Consider the following 18,073-nt stretch of genomic DNA (forward strand, 5'->3'; position numbering starts at 1 on the left):
GAAACACAGAGAGAAGTAGTCTAAAGTTTTGGTGACATTTAATTAAAGAAAATTTAAAAGATTGAATTCATTTATTTAATCAAAAACATTTACTGAGGGGTTTCTATCTACCAAACACATGCTGTATGAAAAAAATTTTCATGATTGTACTCTCACGGAGCTTGCAGTGTTATTACTTTGAAGCATGTGAGGAACTTGAACTAGGCTAACAGATTATTATATGCTATTCCCATAGGGCAACTGTTTAATGACTAGACAGGAATTCTTCAAAATTATCATGTTCTCTGCATACAAGCAAGGACATCTTAACTGGAAAATAATGTGTTCTTTTAACTACTTAGACCAAGTTTATTCAGTCATTATTGGCACTGTTAGTTTTCTTTTTTTTCTTTCTATTTTCTTTTCTTTTTTTTTTTTGAATCTCACCCTGTTGCCCAGGCTGGAGTGCAGTGGTGCGATCACGGCTCACTGCAACCTCTGCCTCCTGGGTTTAAGTGATTCTTGTGCCTCAGCGTCCGGAGTAGCTCAGATTACAGGTGCATGCTACCACACCCAGCTAATTTTTGTATTTTTAGTAGAGACAGGGTTTCACCATGTCGGCCATACTGGCCTCAAACTCCTGACCTCAAGTGATCGGCCCACCTCGGCCTCCTAAAGTGCTGGGATTACAGGTGTGAACCATTGCACCCAGCCACTATTAGTTTTCTTGAGCAGCGCGCCTTTCTTACTTAAAGCCTTAGTTTGCTCAGCTGTAAAATGGGGCAAGAATGGTATCTACCTCCTAGCATCATTGTGAGTATCAGATTAAATTATTTGTTTAAATTATTTATCACAGTGCCTAGCATATGGTGATGACTTAATTAAGGTTAGTTAATAATATTTGTTTTTATTGGTAGAATGCCAGTAATTGCTTAGCATACCTGAGTATATAGTCACATAGATGTAATTTGGCTATCAGTAGCACAACCAGAATTTTCTCTGTAGAATGTGCTGAAGGTGAACTAAGGTTCTAAGACTGAATGGTTCTTGTTGAGTGTTCTTTGGCACCAGCAGCAAAGAAACGACTCAGGAGTCCTGAACTTTTTATCCAGAAAAAGGCAAAAATTGACCTTCCCCAACATGAAGTTGCTCAGAATAACCTAATATCTTTTCTTTAACCAACAAAGAAAATTTAAATTTTAGCTTTTACCATAAAAAGGAATGAATGGATGGGATTGGAGACTATTATTCTAAATGAAGTCACTCAGGAATGGAAAACCAAACATTGTATGTTCTCACTCATAAGTGGGAGCTAAGCTATGAGGATGCAAAGGCATAAGAATGACACAATGGACTTCGAGGACTCTGGGGGAAAAGGTGGGAAGAGGGTGAGGGATAAAAGACTACAAACTGGGTTCAATGTATACTGCTCAGGTGATGGGTACACCAAAATCTCACAGATCACCACGAAAGAACTTATTCATGTAACAAAATACCACTTGTTCCCTAAAAACCTATGGCAAGAAAAAATTTTAAAACAAACAAAAAAACAAGCTATGCCCTGTCCACCTTGGGCACATGTCCTCTGGAGATGTTCAGAACTTTGTGGATTTGTGTACATGGTGTTAAAACTTTTGAACAATTCAAACAACTGGCCAGTACTTTTTTTTTTTTAAGCTATTTGATGGATAAGCCTGGTTGGTTAAGACTGATGAACTCATGGCCAGCTGTGCACATGAACTTTGCCTGGAGGTATCTTTCAGTACAGTTTAGAATAATAAGGATTTGTGATAAGAGTACCAAAGAAAAATAGACAAGTTGTATTTAATAAAGCTCCATGTCATTTAATAAAGCTCCATGTCACAATGGCTTCACAAATGTAGTGTGAACTCCTGGCGAGTGGATACTTAAAAAAATTATCCAGAACCACTCAGATTACAAAATGTACTCTTGATTACTACAGGAGATTGTATATTCATTCATTCATTCATTCAACAAAGACTTAAGTGCTGTATTGTTTAGCTCCAGGTGCCATAGCAAAATGCCGTAGACAGCATGGCTTAAACAAAAGGAATTTATTTTCTCACTGGAGGCTGGAAGTTGAGACCAGAGCACCAACATGGTTGGGTTCTGGTGTGGGTTGTCTTCCTGGCTTGCAGTCAGCTGCCTTCTCCTTGTGTCCTCACAAGCAGAAGAGCACTCTGGTGTCTCTTCTTATAAAGACACTAATGCCATCATGAAGGTCCCTCCCTCACTACTTCCCCTAAACCTAGTCACCTCCCAAACGTCCCATCTCCAAACACCATCACGTCAGGCATTGGGCCTTCAACATTAGAATTTGTGGGAGGACACAATTTAATCCATAGCAAATGCCTTCCTGTGCTTGGCATTGTGTACTAGAGAAATAAATCCAATCTCTATGCTTCTAGAGGGGAGAAACAGACAACACATGAATAAACAAATAAAATCAATTAATTTCTGAACATGATGGCTGTCATGAGGGAAATAAACAAGGTAGTGAGATAGAAAATAATGGGGCAGGAGGTGAGGAGGCCACAAGGCCCTTCTGATGATGGAACATTTAGGCAGAGACCCAAGGAATGATAAGGAGCGAGCCAGAAAAGCCAGGACAGGGGCATTCTGGGAGGAAGGACAGCAAGGACAAAGGTGCTGAGGTGGGAGGGGGCTTGGCATGTTCTCAGACCAGATACAAGGCCAGTGTGATTTGAGGGTCATGATTATAGGGCAAGTGACACAGACAAGATTGTACTGGTAGCTAAGGGCTGGATTATCTGCAGTTTTGTTAATAGTCAGTAATACTTGGGTGTTTTTTGGTACATTGGCACTTGTTATAAGTTAAACTCAATTGCCTTCAATACTCTACAGTGTGTGTTGATCATCTCACTTCCTCAATTCACTGTACCTACAGGAATATCCTTTGAAACCAAGACACCTAACCATGTATGGTCATTCAGGAAGACTCAAGATGGGGCAGATACCATCCCCAGCATGGAAGAAGTTAAGCCAAGTTGATTCATTACCTGGAGCAAGTTTTCATTATTGTATTAATAATGAATTCTTAGACCATCTGACACCACACTGAAATCAGCTGGGGATGACCAGCCATACACGATGGTGTGACCAATTAAAAACACCCTTTTGGACTGGAGACTTGACCCTCAAGAGAGAGGATGCAGCGTGACTCACTAGAACTAAGGCAGTAAATTAGCCCACTTGGTGGTGAAAACCCACACTGTTTAAGCCAACCCAAACCCAACAGGCATTTTCCCCCTCCTCATCCAGTACAAGAGAACTTTTGTCCTGGCAGAAGAACTCGAGGAGGCCTTTGTATACAGACCTGATGTTATGCCAACAACATCTTGGAAAGGTACAAAATATTTGCTTCGTGGAGCTTTTGGTAAGATTAATAATTTCCCCCAATATCACTGAGTGTTTAGGAGTAGAATCCAAAGTTCTCCTCACCCAGAAAGGATCTTTAAGTCCTTTCCTCTGCTTTCGTGTGTTACAGTGAAAGGGTTCCAAAAAAGCATGCAAACATAAACACAGGAACAGCGTGGAAAATTGGCAGCCTTTGATCTCTAGTGTCTGCAGTTTGGAGGGTAAGGTTTACCCTCCAACCTGCATTCATCTATGAGGATGCATGGATCCTTATAGATTCGACCACTTGGTTATAGAAATTATTAAATGTATTACAAACATCTTATGTGCTGGTTGAAATGTTTTGTCATCAAGGGAAAATAGGTATTGTTACTTAAAATGGTCTGGTGTAATGAAATGCAAATACCGAAAAGAGATGGAATATTGAAAATGTTTAAGAGGCAAGATAAATTGATAATTTAATGGGATAGTGCGGGCATAGTCTCCATTTACACCAGTGAGTCATGAGGTCCTGAGAAACACAGAAAGATGTTTTTTCAGATTTCTGGATCTGGAGTGTTAAATTTCTGACGCCAATTCTCAGGAAACCAAATGATTGCCCAGGAAGTTTATAGATATTTGGTAAATATGGTAGCCATTTTAATTCTGGAAATATGCCCTTTCAGCTTTTTAATTATTTAACTGGACTGTGATATACAAAAATGGTATTTTAATATCAGTTGCTTATAATAGTTTAATTAGATTAATGACCAAACAAACGAAGCTTTGCTCATTATCTAATATTTCAGCGTGCCATCTGAATGGGCATGGTTATCATGCCAATGTAGTATTTAAAAACCATATATTTCACTACATTTATTTAGATTGAGTTTACCCCGAAGTATTTTCACTTAAGAGGAAGTGGAGTGGCCGGGCACTGTGGCTCACGCCTATAATCCTAGTACTTTGGGAGGCTGAGTTGGGTGGATCACCTGAGGTCAGGAGTTCGAGACCATCCCGGCCAACATGGTGAAACCCCATCTCTACTAAAAACACAAAAATTAGCCGGGTGTGGTGGCAGGCGCCTGTAATCCCAGCTACTGGGGAGGTTGAGGCAGGAGAATCGCTTGAACCCGGGAGGCGGAGCTTGCAGTGAGCCGAGATTGCGCCACTGCTCTCCAGCCTGGGCGACAGAGCAAGACTCCATCTCAAAAGAAAAAAAAAAAAAAAAAGGAGTGGAGTGTCTAAGAGTTAAAAAGACACTGAACTCATGAGTATATTAAGTGCCGCTGAGTATCTGTTACAGTATAGGGGTGTCCAGGGAAGAGAATACAGTCATGGGTTCTTAGTTTCTCTTTCTGGTTGGGCCAGTAAAGCCCCTTCCTCATCCCTCTTTTCCACTTATCACTAGAGACAGAAACTAAAAACCACGGCTTCAGACTGCCAAAACCTAAAACAAACAAAACAGAACAACAACAACAAAATAAGGCAGGCTGGACAAGCTTGCAACCCTTCAAGATGATTGTTTTCATGGATTTAAAGAAATGGGATAGCACTTTGGAAGGCTGAAGCAGGCAGATCACCTGAGGTCAGGGGTTCGAGACCAGCCTGGCAAATATGGTGAAACCCCGTCTCCACTAAAAATACAAAAATTAGCCAGGCGGGTGGCACACACCTGTAATCCCAGCTACTCAAGAGGCTGAGGCAGGAGAATTGCTTGAGCCCAGGAGGTGGAGGTTGCAGTAAGCCGAGATTGTGCCACTGTACTCCAGCCTGGGGAACAGAGTGAGACTCCATCTCAAAAAAAAAAAAAAAAAAAAAAAAACCGGAAGAAATAAAATGGATGACGGAAAGAAAGAGAGTTTGCGGAGTGTACACACTTTCTCGAACAAACATTTTTTTCTCGGGTTTTTTGCCCCACCCAGCTTTAGTCATTAGCTCTAAGATCAAACAGGACTTTACGTTGGGAGGGACATTAATAAGGAGACTGTACAAATGGAAAAACTCAAAGATCTAAGCAGAACATCCGGTTCAGAGGACAGACTGCACGGAGAGGTCAGTTATCGTCATAGTGCAAAGGAACACAATTTAAAAAGAGAGATGTCAGGGACCTCTCTGATTCATATTTGTTTATTCTGTGATGCTTTTCCTGGCTCCTCTTCTATTTATTTATTCATTATTCATTCACTCATTCATTCAACTTACTGAGTGCCGGACATTATCCTAGTCATTAGGGAATTCTTTATTGACTTTCTCTTAATCTCTGTTGTTTTCAAGAATGAAGGGGGCTAGGCTCAGTGGCTCACACCTGTAAGCCCAGGATTTTGGGAGGCTAAAGCAGGCAGATCACTTGAGGCCAGGAGTTCAAGACCAGCCTGACCAACATGGTGAAACTCCGTCTCTACTAAAAATACAAAAATTAGCCAAACATGGTGGCACCTGCCTATAATGCCAGCTACTGGGGAGGCTGAAGCATGAGAGTTGCTTCAACCCGGGAGGCGGAGGCTGCTGCAGTGAGCCGAGATTGCACCACTGCACTCCAGCCTGAGTGATAGAGCAAGACTCCATCTCAAAAAAAAAAAGGAGAAGAAAGAAAGGAAATTGAGCAACTGGCAACTTCTTCTGGTGTGTAGAACAGACTCATTCCATTTGGATTTCCTTTTCCTGAACCAGTCTGAAGGGGCTGCCTGATCCTGCTCCATGCACCAACTGGATTCCCGTGTCCTTGGCCAGAACTCCACAGAAGGCTCTGCCTTGGGGCCCGGGCCAGGGAAGGGCTCCACAACTCACAACTCTAAAGTTGAGCCAGAATCATGACAAAATAGGAAAAAAGAAGATTCAGAAATTTTTGTTGTCATCTTCAAAATGATTACCCCTTCCTTGTTTGTAGAGTACTGATTTAAAAACAAACAAACAAACAACAACAACAAAAGAAACAAAATGATTACCCCTGGTCTGGGCCTGGGATGAAGCAAGGTGACCAGGGTGCAACATGTAAGGAGACCCTCAGTCTCAGGGTTGCGCTAGTGTTTTCGTGCAAGTAGGCACTTTCTTAAATTTTGCACCCTAGCTGTCTCCTTTAGCTTATTCTAGTTTTGACCCTGCAGTTAATTCTTTTCTTTACTCCCTCCACTCCTACCCTGAAGTGTCCACTGTCAGATATATTTGGAAATATTGCTCACCATGTACAGTATGTTCTTCAAACTACCTACAGCTTCTGGTTTATACACAGTGCATGCCAGTCTATTAAAGGCTCTGAGATCTCCTGCAGTAAGGAAATCCTATCTAACCCTGCATTTCCCAAATGTACTGGACGTGGAATTCTTTCTTCTTTTTAAAGAAATACTTATTAACATCTCATGGGACATCCAGGGATGCTGGTTAAGAAATACTTTGAATGGTTGTGTATGGAATGTACTCATTATTTTGAAAAGTTTTCCTTGCTCAATAATAGCTATTTTCTATTCTGGATTTAGATTTCTTTGCAAGTTTCATTAAGCTCTTCAGCATCTGAGAAAGGATTAGAATGTTTATTCACACTCTCCAAATTCCAGTTTATCAGTTCATTGATTCATTAACATTGATTAAGCACTTACTGTGTGCTGAGAATACAAAGGTGAGTGAAATGGAGTTCCTTACCCCTAAGGGGATAAGGAGGAGCAGAGACTTGCACAACTTAAGTCCGAATGCAATTTGATAATTGCTGTAAAAGCACAACACAAACAGGGAAAGCAGCTCAAAAAAAAAACAAAAACAAAAACAAAAACTTTGACTTTTTTGTTTTGTTTTGTTTTGTTTTTGAGTTAGTCTGGCTCTGTAGCCCAGGCTGGAGTGTGGTGCTGAGATCTTGGCTCACTATAACCTCTGCCCCCTGGGCTCAAGCAATTCTCCCCACCTCAGCCTCCTGAGTAGCTGGGACTACAGGCATGTGCCACCACACCCAGTAATTTTTTTATTTTTTTGAAGGAACAGGGTCTCACTATGTTGCCCAGGCTGGTCTCAAACTCCTGATCTCAAGCAATCTGCCCACCTTGGCCTCCCAGAGAACTGGGATTGTAGGCATGAGCCTCTGCCCCTGGCCTATCCTTTGATTGTTGTACCTCCAAACCAAATTAACTGCTCCTTAGGGAAAAGAGCTATTTGTGATATTTTTCAGTCTTTCCTATCACACCTAGTAGGGACTATGCACATAATAGAGGCTCAATAAATATTTGAAGAAGAAAGCTTGCAACTTAACTGACACACATTTGGTTATAATATCTATTGAAGATCATTCACAAAAACACTTAAAAAAAACATAAACAGAAGGTTGTACTAACCCCTCTAAGTTTCAGTTTCTCCATCTGTAAAACAACAACAAAAAATAGTCCTAATTTCATGGGATTCTGAGAGGCTTAAATGAGAATGTATGTAAAGCGGCTATTATGTTCCCCAGCATGTTAATGGGTGGCCAATAAAAAACAGTGATTATGACTACAACGCACCGTGCTTTTCATCCACAAAGGCACGCTCTGATTTGATGAAAAGGTCACTTGGAGTTTTATTTGGCTCCATGAAACACTCTCTCGCTTGACAAGGATGTAGTGAACACATGCTGGCCAAGAGCCCTAGTTAAGACTACACACCACATACACACACGCACACACACACACAGAGCACATCACAGCACACCACAGTGCACACACACACACACACACTCCTCCAACCCTCCCTTTCTTTCTATAAAAGGCATCAGCAGGAGGCCAGGCTCAGTGGCTCATGCCTGTAACCCAGCACTTTGGGAGGCCAAGGCAGGAGAATCACTTGAGCCCAGGAGTTTGAGACAAGCCTGGGCAACATAAGGAGACTGCATCTCTACCAAAACAAAAAACAAAAAAGTAGTGGGCGTGGGCGTGCACCCCTGTGGTCTCAACTATTCAGGAGGTTGAGGTGGGAGAATTGCTTGAGCCCAGGATGCGGAGGTTGCAGTGAGCCACGGTGGCGCCACTGTACTCCAGCCTGGGTGACAGAATGAGATCCTATCTCAAAAGAAAAAGGCATCAGTAGGAGCTCCCCAAATGGTCTGATTTCCCCAACTCTCCAGTGTGAACTTGCTGAAATATAGGTTGACTCCTTCTTGGAAGGCACTGTTTTGAGATCCAAGCAGGCTTGATAATGAGGAAGGAGAACCCATGAGTGCCCATCAGCAAGACCCAGCATCACCTTAGGACTGGTCAGCTTTCCCGCCTCCACGAGGCTGGGAAGGGTTCTCTTGGTACCCAGCACTGATTCCTGCTTCATAGTATAATTAGCTCAGTTGCCTTATCCTTTTCCCTAATCTAAATGCTGCCTGAGAGATGACTTTGAGCCACATTTACCTTGATATCCCTCTCTGCCCCTGCAGTGTTTTCCAAACCCAAATAGGCCTTCAAATTACCTGGGTGGCTCATTAAACATGCAGATTCTGTTGTCAAAACTTCCGGGAATGGGACCCAGAGAGCTGTGTTTGGAAGGCTTCTGGGGGATTTTAGGTGGCCAATGTGATGTTTGGGAAGCACCAGGCCACAGCACTTTGCTCAACGTTTTGCTCACAGTTGGCCTACCATGTCTATGCAAAGAATGACCAATGAGAGGGTAGGACCTTGAGCAAACAAGGAGACATTTGGTGGAGGGGCACATACACTTGCATATGTGCCATGTGGTCTACAGAACAGAATTCGGTCTGTGGCATAAGATGTTTCCTGTAATTTAGAAACAGAGGCCCCAGGAGCCAGAAGATCACCTTCAGGGACCCTGAAGCAAAGCCAACTGCTTCTCATTCTGCCTGCACATCACCCTGTGGAAGGGCACAGCTGTTAATCATAATAATCTGGATTCTTGGTGGAGCTCCAGATTGATATCATGCTAGCCAAAGGATTCCAGGGGAAAGCAGCAGCATTCAGAAATAAATAAATAAATAAATAAATAAATAAATAAATAAATAAATAAATAAAAGTCTCCTGGCACCCATAAATAAGATATCAGGATAGGAGCCTGATTGGCCCAGCTAAGGTCCCACACCCTTCCCTGAGCTAATCACTGTGACTAGGGTGCTGGGGTACATTGTTGGCCAGGCCTGGACTACTGGCCCATCCTTTGGCCTGGGGACAGGGTCGCATGATTGGCAACCACAAGAGAAGCACATGACTGAGGAGAGGCAGTTCCCTGAAGGTGTGGTTGCTACTGCCAGAGGAATGTATCTACTCCAGACTATGACCTTGACTTGCCCAAACAACTGAAGACACCAGCTAGCCCCAAAGGGAGATGTCCTATCCCCCAGGCAAAGCTTCTTAAGGCTCTCCATTGAAGGAGCCTTCTTGAAGTAACTTCGAAGATAGTGAGTTTTTATTTCCTGAAGGTAAAAGCTCAAAGCAGACATATTCAGAGCTCTTATTTCTAATTAGAAATAAGAAGTCTCTTATTTCTAATTAAAAATAATGTTCTGGCCGGACGCAGTGGCTCCTGTCTGTAATCCCAGAACTTTAGGAGGCCAAGGCTGGAGGTTTGCTTGAGTCCAGGAGTTCAAGACCAGCCTGGGCAACATAGGGAGATCCTGTCTCTATAAAAAAAATTTTTTTTAAATTAGCCAAGAATGGTGATGCACAATTGTGGTCCCAAGCTACTCAGGAGGCTGAGGTGGGACAACTGGCTGGGCACCACTGCACTCCAGCCTGGGAAACAGAGCAAGACCGTATCTAAAAAAAAAAAGAAAAAATCCCAAATTTTTATTATGAAAAATTTCAAACCTACAGAAAAGTTGAAAACATAGTACCAACACTACCAACATTATCCTTAAGTTTCAACAATTGTTAACATTTTACTACATTCACTTTATTTCTTTCTCTCTTCACACACATATATAAAGAGAAAGGGACACAAACAAAAACACGTGTATTTTTTTTTTTTTTCTAAATCAATTAAGAGTTAGTTGTGGGTAGGCTGGGCACGGTGGCTCACACCTGTAATCCCAGCTCTTTGGGAGGCCGAGGTGGGCGGATCACGAGGTCAGGAGATTGAGACCACGGTGAAACCCCATCTCTACTAAAAATACAAAAAATTAGCCAGGCATGGTGGTGGGCACCTGTAGTCCCAGCTACTCAGGAGGCTGAGGCAGGAGAATGGCGTGAACCCAGGAGGCAGAGCTTGCAGTGAGCTGAGATTGCACCACTGCACTCCAGCCTGGGGGACAGAGCAAGACTCCGTCTCAAAAAAAAAAAAAAAAGAGTTAGTTGGTACCAGTACCATGCTGTTTTGGTTACTGTAGCCTTGTAGTATAGTTTGAAGTCAGGTAGCGTGATGCCTGCAGCTTTGTTCTTTTGGCTCAGGATTGACTTGGCGATGCAGGCTCTTTTTTGGTTCCATATCAACTTTAAAGTAGTTTTTTCCAATTCTGTGAAGAAAGTCATTGGTAGCTTGATGGGGATGGCATTGAATCTATAAATTACCTTGGGCAGTATGGCCATTTTCACAATATTGATTTTTCCTACCCATGAGCATGGAATGTTCTTCCATTTGTTTGTATCCTCTTTTATTTCATTGAGCAGTGGTTTGTAGTTCTCCTTGAAGAGGTCCTTCACATCTTGTAAGGACCTTGTAAGTTGGATTCCTAGGTATTTTATTCTCTTTGAAGCAATTGTGAATGGGAGTTCACTCAAAACAGAGATATAGATCAATGGAACAGAACAGAGCCCTCAGAAATAATGCCGCATATCTACAACTATCTGATCTTTGACAAACCTGACAAAAACAAGAAATGGGGAAAGGATTCCCTATTTAATAAATAGTGCTGGGAAAACTGGCTAGCCATATGTAGAAAGCTGGAACTGGATCCCTTCCTTAAACCTTATACAAAAATTAATTCAAGATGGATTAACGACTTAAATGTTAGACCTAAAACCATAAAAACCCTAGAAGAAAACCTAGGCAATACCATTCAGGACATAGGCATGGGCAAGGACTTCATGTCTAAAACACCAAAAGCAATTGCAACAAAAGCCGAAATTGACAAACGGGATCTAATTAAACTAAAGAGCTTCTGCACAGCAAAAGAAACTACCATCAGAGTGAACAGGCAACCTACAAAATGGGAGAAAATTTTTGCAACCTACTCATCTGACAAAGGGCTAATATCCAGAATCTACAATGAACTCAAACAAATTTACAAGAAAAAAACAAACAACCCCATCAAAAAGTGGGCAAAGGATATGAACAGACACTTCTCAAAAGAAGACATTTATGCAGCCAAAAAACACATGAAAAAATGCTCATCATCACTGGCCATCAGAGAAATGCAAATCAAAACCACAATGAGATACCATCTCACACCAGTTAGAATGGCAATCATTAAAAAGTCAGGAAACGACAGGTGCTGGAGAGGATGTGGAGAAATAGGAACACTTTTACCCTGTTGGTGGGACTGTAAACTAGTTCAACCCTTGTGGAAGTCAGTGTGGCGATTCCTCAGGAATCTAGAACTAGAAATACCATTTGACCCAGCCATCCCATTACTGGGGTATATACCCAAAGGATTATAAATCATGCTGCTATAAAGACACATGCACACATATGTTTATTGCAGCACTATTCACAATAGCAAAGACTTGGAACCAACCCAAATGTCCAACAACGATGGACTGGATTAAGAAAATGTGGCACATATACACCATGGAATACTATGCAGCCATAAAAAATGATGAGTTCATGTCCTTTGTAGGGACATGGATGAAACTGGAAACCATCATTCTCAGCAAACTATCGCAAGGACAAAAAACCAAACACCACATGTTCTCACTCATAGATGAGAATTGAACAATGAGAACACATGGACACAGGAAGGTGAACATCACACACCGGGGACTGTTGTGGGGTGGGGGGAGGGGGGAGGGATAGCATTTGGAGATATACCTAATGCTAAATGTCGAGTTAATGGGTGCAGCACACCAACATGGCACATGTATACACATGTAACAAACCTGCACATTGTGCACATGTACCCTAAAACTTAAAGTATAATAATAATAAAATAAAATAAAAGAGTTAGTTGTGGGTAAAATGACACTTCACCCCTCAATACTCCAGCATATATTTTCTAAGAACAAAGACATTCTCCTACATGACTACAATGTAATTATTGAACTCAAGATGTTTAACATTAATGCAATATTATTATCTAATGTATAGGAACATTATGGAACATAATCTATATTCAGATTTTTCCCAAATGTCTCAATAATGCGCTTTTTTTTTTTTTTTTTTGACAGGGTCTCACTCTGTCACCCAGGCTGGAGTGCAGTGACCTGATCTTGGCTCACTGCAGCCTGGACCTCCCAGGCTCAAGCAATGCTCCTGCCTCAGCCTTCCTAGTAACTAGGACCACTGGCGGGTGTCACCACACCCAGCTAATTTTTGGTATTTTTTGTAGAGACAAGGTTTCGCAATGTTGCCCAGGCACTGGTCTCAAATTCCGGACCTCAGGCGATCCACTCGCCTTAGCCTCCCAACGTGCTAGGATTACAGGCATGAGCCACCGCGCCTAGCCTCAGTAATGTCCTTTAAAGTGTTATGTTTTGTTTCCCTCCTACTCTGGTATCCAATCAAGGATGCTTCATTGCATTTAGTTGTCTTATTTCTTTAGTCTCCTCTCTTTGTCTTTCACACCATTGATATATTTGGAGCTCAAGTTCCAGTTGTTTTGCCAAACATCCCTTAATTTGGAAATCTATGGTTTTTTCCTTATGGTTAGAATCAACATTTTTGTCTGGAATACTATATACTTCTCAGTGCATCCTCTCAGTGGCACATGATATAACTTACTTGGTGATGTTAACTTTGATCACTTGGTTATAATCATGCCTGCCAAATCCACCATTATAACACTCCAATTTCCCTGTATAATAAGTAATTCACATGAGATCATGTGAATATCCTGTTTTCCAACAACCTTCCACCCAATGGTGATTTTTATCTGAATCAATTATTAGTATGGCACTTGTGAAATGGTGATGTTTCTATCTTTTCTTCTACATTTATTAGTTAGTATTATTCTGTTAAAAAATTTCCCTCCACCTAACATTAATTTTTACATTTTTAATAACAATTAGTAATAATAATTCAATGCATAAAAATCTATTACTGTCTTTATTCATTTTGATGTTTCATATTATCTGAAACGTGGCCAAACTATCTTCAGGCTGTCACTCCTGTCCTTTTGAGATAGCCACATCAGCTTTTGAAAGTGTCCTTACTGTCTGTGAGAAGATGTTCCAGACTCACACTTGTACTTTCTTCCCTCTAACTGTGGAAACAGTCATTTCTCCAAAGAGCCCTGATTCTTTATCATAGAAAATGACATTTAGAAACCAAGGTATAGGTGGAAGGTGTGTTTATTACTGTTGGAACGACACTACTCCCAGGCTCTATAGGTAGACAGAACCAGGGAATCCTTGTCTGTATATATGCATGCACATACTGAGATATATCCACACATATCTTCAACTACTTCTATATGTATCTATATATATTTAAAACAATGAGTTCATACCGGTAGCTCCAATTCCAATCCAACACTATAGAATTTATTCTATTTTTCTCGCTTTCCATATTTGCAACTCAGTTCTTCAACGACGAGAAACCATTAGAGAGAAAAATTAATTCTGCAAACATTATATCCATAGAAGATCAGTAATAAAAAGAAATAATGCTCAACACACAACATGGATGAATTCTGAAGAATTATGTTGAGCAAAAACATTATACACATGAAATAATCAGATATGCATTATTGCATATTCCATTTATATTCCATTTATACAAGCAAAAGTAATTTATGAGAATACAAACCAGAAAGTGGTTGCTTCTGGAGTGGGTGGGAGAATTGACTGCAAAGGAGTCAGAGGGATTTTCTAGGGGGATGGCAATGTTCTAGAGATTGTGCTCAGTGGTGGCTACACATATATATTCAACTGTCAACATTCATGGAACCGAACACTTGAAAGCTGTACATCTTGCTGTACGTAAATTATGCCTTAATAAAAAAGAAAGACATAAAAATCTATAAATTGTTCTTAAATGGAAAGTTATTAAGCTTAACTCATAATAAGAGAATGCAAATTAAAACACTGAGACACCACTTTCACCTATATCAACGGCAAAAATCAAAAGCTTGACAATACACACGTTGGTGAGGCTGGGGGGGGAAACAGGCATTCTCACCTGCTGTAGTTTTTATCTTTATTGTTGTTGCTATTGTAAATGGGGTTTTTGCTTTCATTATGCCTTCTAACTAGTTGGTCATTGTTTGTGTATATGAAGCTACTGATTTCTGAAGGTTAATTTTATACCCTGTTATATTATTGAATTACTTTATTGTTTGAGTTAGTTTTATCATTTAACCTCTTGGGTTTTACAGGCATACTACCATATCATCTGCAAATATACATAGTTTTACTTCTGCTCTTTCAATTCTTATGCTTCAGATTGCTTCCTTCTGCCTAATTGCATTGGCTGATACTTTCTATACTGTGTTAAATAGTAGTAGATATACTTGACATCCTTGCCATATATCTGACTTTAGTGAGAATGTCACCAATTTTTTCCAATTAAATAAAAAGTTGGCTTTCGACTTAAGTATTTTTATTATGTTAACCACATATCCATCCTCCTATTTTATTGAGAATTTTTTATTTGAAATGAGTGTTAAAGTTTATCAAAATCCTTTTCAACATTTATAGAAATTATTATATAACTGTTCTTACATTAATATGATGAATTATTTTAATGAATTTGCTTATATCAAACCAGTCTTGCATTCCTGAAATAAACTCTACTTGATCATGATGTATTTCTAAATGAGGTACTAGATTCTGTTTGTGAATGTTTCATTTGTTTTTTTGCATCAATATTCATAAGTTAGAATGATTTATATTTGTGTGTGCATGCACTGTATTTATTAGGTTTAAGTATAAATGTTAATCTTGCTTTATAAAAAATTTAGAAGCCTTTTTCTATTTTCTATGCTCTGGAATAATTCATGTAGCATTGGTACTACTTGAATTTTGAAGGTTTTCTGGAATTCTCTTGTGAAACCATCTGAGTGTGATGGCTTTTAATGGGGTAGTTCTTTGAAATGTTCTTTAACAATTCTTTGGAAATTTGTCTGCTTAAGCATTTTCTCTCTCCTGGGGTCAAATTTGTAAAACTGTATTCCTAGGAAGTTATCCATTTCAAAAGTTTTCACATTTATTTATGTATGATTATACAATGTAGTCTCTCATGATTTAAAAAAATTCCTCCATGATAAAAGTTGTCACTTTTCTTTTTTATAGATTTATGTTTTCTTCTTTGTTTTCTTGATTAGGTTGGCTACTGTTTCCCTCTGCCCAAGGAACCACCATTTTAATTTATGTAGTTTTATCATTTTCCTGTTTTTTTAAGCCCTTTAATTTCTACTTCAATATGTATTATTTCTTTAAGCCCTTTAATTTCTACTTCAATATGTATTATTTCTTTCCTTATGTTTTCTTTTGGTTGATTCCATTGTTATTTTTCTAGCTTATTTGAGTTGGAGTTTAATTCATTTGCTTTCCTCTTTTTATTTTTATTAATGTAAGCATTTAAGGCTATGAATTTCCCTCTGATCACTAGTCTAATGTATCCCATAAATTCTCATATACTATGCTTTCATTATTATTATTTTTTTTTTTTTCAGACAGGGTGTCACTCTTTCACCCAGGCTGTAGTGCAGTGGACCAATCATGGCTCACTGCAGCCTTGACCTCCCAAGGCTCAGGTGATTCTCTTGCCTCAGCCCCCTGAGTTGCTGGGACTATAGGTACGTGCCACCATGCCCGGCTGATTTTTGTATTTTCAGTAGAGACAGGGTTTCGCAATTTTGCCCAGGCCGATCTCAAACTCCTGGGCCTCAAACAATCCACCCACCTTGGCCTCCCAAAGTGCTGGGATTCCAGGCATGAGTCACTGTGCCTGGCCTCATTATTATTATTTTTTAGAAATGCCACCGTTGCAGTTTTTATTTCCACTTTCACCTAAGTGTTTTTTTGGTTTTTTTTTTTTTTTTACAGGTTCATGTCTGACCAATCCTCAGTGTTGTTTAATAGGCAAGATTTTAATTTTCACCTGTAAAGGCCTTTAAAATATTTTGTAGTTTTATTGTATTGTGATAAGAATTATGCCTTATTTTTATTTTTAATTTTTAGAGACAGGGGTCTCGCTATGTTGCCCAGACTGGCCTCAAACTCCTGGGCTCAAGTGATCCTCCAGCCTTAGCTTCCCAAGAAGCTGGGACTATAAGCACGTGCCACTATGCCCAGCTAGAATTATGTTTTAAAGCACTTAACAGTTAAAATGTTTTCCTCCTAGAACATTTAAGTGCAATTGACATGGGAAGATGTGCTGTATTCACCTGGTGGCATCTCATGTCCTCTGGCCTACAGCCACATATCCCTGACAGCATGTTCAGCATTTTTTGGGTCACACTTTTTAAAGAGTAAAATCAATTCTTCTCATAATGTTCTAGTATTACCTTTTAAAAAATGGTTTTCATTTATTACATATGTATTTTTTTAAGAGACAGAGTCTTGTTATGTTGCCCAGGCTGGAGGGCAGGGCCTATTCACAGGTACAATCATAGCACACTGCAGCTCTGAACTCCTGGACTGAGGCGACCTCCCACCTCAGGCTCCCAAGTAGCTGCGACTGTAGGTGCGCCACCACTCCTGGCTAGTATCACCTTCTTCTTCTTCTTCTTCTTTTTTTTTTTTTTTTTTTTTTTGAGACAGAGTTTTGCTCTTGTTGCCCAGGCTGGAGTACAATGGCACAATCTCAGCTCACTGCAGCCTCCACCTCCTGGGTTCAAGCAGTTCTCTTGCCTCAGTCTCCCAAGTAGCTGGGATTACAGGTGCCTGCCACCACGCCCGGCTAATTTTTTTGTATTTTTAGTAAAGATGGGGTTTTGCTATGTTGGGCAGGCTGGTCTCAAACTCCTGGCCTCAGTTAATCCAACTGCCTTGGCCTCCCAAAGTGCTAAGATTTCAGGCATGAGCTACTGCGCCCGGCCAGCTAGTATTACCTTCTTATCAATATAATGATAATGTTTGATTAAAATGATCTGGATACATCAAACCATATGGTTCACTAAAATACCAACCTAAAAATATATATGCCTTCAATTTTCTTGTGGTTCAATAATTTTATGAGAAACTAAATTCTTCCTTTTTTTCCCACTTCACTGAGAAAATTTGATCTCATGCAGTCTTTGTTTTACTGTATACTAAAGGTCAACTAATGGGCTACAGTTCTACATTAAGAGCAAAATGATGGCTGTATTTACCAAAACCTAGTGTAAGACCTAACAATTTATGAATGTTTATTGAATATTTTTGAAATTCATAAGTGAATATTCTAATATAGATTATAATTTACTTTTGTAAAATAACAGCACTCTGATAGATCTTTAAGTAGTTAAGTATGATTGCTTTAATCTTACTACTAAAAACCATTTTCTATCACATTTGTAATCTAAGTTTAATGGGTTGTAGTGCCTTTTAGCTTAAGTGCAGTGCATTGGAAATAGCATTTTTAAGGGTGGGTGTCAGGAGACCTAGAGTTTTCTCAAGCTAATGGGAGGAAGGAACTGTTGTCTTTAAGTAATAAATCATAGATTTTTTTTTTTAAATTTTTT

General features: G+C 39.9%; 1 long non-coding RNA gene across 2 annotated transcripts in view; it reads left to right on the forward strand.

Annotated features, from left to right (window-relative positions):
* LOC100938449 (uncharacterized) overlaps positions 1-18,073 on the forward strand; it is an 84,634-nt gene that overhangs the window by 29,481 nt on the left and 37,080 nt on the right. The window contains exon 2 of one of the 2 annotated variants that reach the window (XR_010139174.1): positions 6,834-6,973. The exons of the other annotated variant lie outside the window; for it this stretch is intronic. This is a non-coding gene — a long non-coding RNA (uncharacterized LOC100938449). The remainder of the gene's footprint in view (positions 1-6,833; positions 6,974-18,073) is intronic. 2 annotated transcript variants of the gene reach the window in all.

The sequence above is a fragment of the Pongo abelii genome, chromosome 2 (genome assembly GCF_028885655.2).
Source record: "Pongo abelii isolate AG06213 chromosome 2, NHGRI_mPonAbe1-v2.0_pri, whole genome shotgun sequence".
Taxonomy (NCBI): Eukaryota; Metazoa; Chordata; class Mammalia; order Primates; family Hominidae; genus Pongo; species Pongo abelii.